Here is a 2677-nt window from a genome sequence, read left to right as displayed (position 1 = left end):
CACATTTTACGTCCTTTTAAAAACAGGTAAATCAATAGGGTTTTTCGTATGGATAAGTGCCCAGTGAACGGTTCGTTTAGCTTTATATATTGTTCTGGGTTGGCGTTGTTTTGGTTTTTCGGAAGTGTTAGACCTGTAAGAGAAAAATTTAAATGGCTGGGAAAGGCCATGGGATGTAGAAATATTTTATTCACATTTTACGTCCTTGTAAAAACAGGAAAATCGATAGGGATTTTCGTACGGATAAGTGCCCAGTGAACGGTGCATTTAGCTTTATATATTGTTCCGGGTGGGCGTTGTATTGGTTTTTCGCAAGAGTTAGACCTGTAAGAGAAAAATTTAAATGGTTGGGAAAGGCCATGGGATGTAGAAATATTTTTTTCACATTTACTTCCTTGTAAAAACAGGTAAATCAATAGGGTTTTTCGTACGGATAAGTGCCCAGTGAACGGTTCGTTTAGCTTTATATATTGTTCTGGGTTGGCGTTGTATTGGTTTTTTGCATGTGTTAGACCTGTAAGAGAAAAATTTAAATGGCTGGGAAAGGCCATGGGATGTAGAAATATTTTTTTCACATTTTACGTCCTTGTAAAAACAGGAAAATCGATAGGGATTTTCGTACGGATAAGTGCCCAGTGAACGGTGCATTTAGCTTTATATATTGTTCCGGGTGGGCGTTGTATTGGTTTTTCGCAAGTGTTAGACCTGTAAGAGAAAAATTTAAATGGTTGGGAAAGGCCATGGGATGTAGAAATATTTTTTTCACATTTACTTCCATGTAAAAACAGGTAAATCAATAGGGATTTTCGTACGGATAAGTACCCAGTGAACGGTTCGTTTAGCTTTATATATTGTTCCGGGTGGGCGTTGTATTGGTTTTTCGCATGTGTTAGACCTGTAAGAGAAAAATTTAAATGGTTGGGAAAGGCCACGGGATGTAGAAATATTTTTTTCACATTTTACTTCCTTGTAAAAACAGGTAAATCAATAGTGATTTTCGTACGGATAAGTACCCAGTGAACGGTTCGTTCAGCTTTATATATTGTTCCGGGTGGGCGATGTATTGGTTTTTCGGAAGTGTTAGACCTGTAAGAGAAAAATTTAAATGGTTGGGAAAGGCCATGGGATGTAGAAATATTTTTTTCACATTTTATTTCCTTGTAAATACAGGTAAATCGATAGGGATTTTCGTACGGATAAGTGCCCAGTGAACGGTTCGTTTAGCTTTCTATATTGTTTCGGGTGGGCGTTGTTTTGGTTTTTCGGAAGTGTTAGACCTGTAAGAGAAAAATTTAAATGGTTGGGAAAGGCCATGGGATGTAGAAATATTTTTTCACATTTTACTTCCTTGTAAAAACAGGAAAATCGATAGGGATTTTCGTACGGAGAACTAGCTAGTGAACGGTTCGTTTATCTTTATATATTCTTCCGGGTGTGCGTTGTATTGGATTTTCGGAAGAGTTAGACCTGTAAGAGAAAAATTTAAATGGTTGGGAAAGGCCATGGGATGTAGAAATATTTTTTTCACATTTACTTCCTTGTAAAAACAGGTAAATCAATAGGGTTTTTTGTACGGTTAAATACCCAGTGAACGGTTCGTTTAGCTTTATATATTGTTTCGGGTGGGCGTTGTTTTGGTTTTTCGGAAGTGTTAGACCTGTAAGAGAAAAATTTAAATGGTTGGGAAAGGCCATGGGATGTAGAAATATTTTTTTCACATTTTATTTCCTTTTAAAAACAGGTAAATCAATAGGGATTTTCGTACGGATAAGTACCCAGTGAACGGTTCGTTTAGCTTTATATATTGTTCCGGGTGGGGGTTGTTTTGGTTTTTCGGAAGTGTTAGACCTGTAAGAGAAAAATTTAAATGGTTGGGAAAGGCCATGGGATGTAGAAATATTTTTTTCACATTTTATTTCCTTGTAAAAACAGGTAAATCGATAGGGATTTTCGTACGGATAAGTACCCAGTGAACCGTTCGTTTAGCTTTATATATTGTTCCGGGTGGGCGTTGTATTGGTTTTTCGGAAGTGTTAGACCTGTAACAGTAAAATTTAAATGGTTGGGAAAGGCCATGGGATGTAGAAATATTTTTTTCACATTTTACTTCCTTGTAAAAACAGGAAAAAAAATAGGGATTTTTGTACGGATAAGTACCCAGTGAACGGTTTGTTTAGCTTTATATATTTTTCCGGGTGGGAGTTGTATTGGTTTTTCGCAAGTGTTAGACCTGTAAGAGAAAAATTTAAATGGTTGGGAAAGGCCATGGGATGTAGAAATATTTTTTCACATTTTACTTCCTTGTAAAAACAGGAAAAGCGATAGGGATTTTCGTACGGAGAACTAGCTAGTGAACGGTTCGTTTATCTTTATATATTCTTCCGGGTGGGCGTTGTATTGGATTTTCGGAAGAGTTAGACCTGTAAGAGAAAAATTTACATGGTTGGGAAAGGCCATGGGATGTAGAAATATTTTTTTCACATTTACTTCCTTGTAATAACAGGTAAATCAATAGGGTTTTTCGTACGGTTAAATACCCAGTGAACGGTTCGTTTAGCTTTATATATTGTTCCGGGTGGGCGTTGTATTGGTTTTTCGGAAGTGTTAGACCTGTAAGAGAAAAATTTAAATGGTTGGGAAAGGCCATGGGATGTAGAAATATTTTTTTCACATTTTA

The sequence above is a fragment of the Paroedura picta genome, chromosome 2, assembly GCF_049243985.1.
Source record: "Paroedura picta isolate Pp20150507F chromosome 2, Ppicta_v3.0, whole genome shotgun sequence".
Classification (NCBI taxonomy): domain Eukaryota; kingdom Metazoa; phylum Chordata; class Lepidosauria; order Squamata; family Gekkonidae; genus Paroedura; species Paroedura picta.
The sequence above is the reverse complement of the archived record's forward strand: the minus strand, read 5'-3'. Positions refer to the sequence as shown.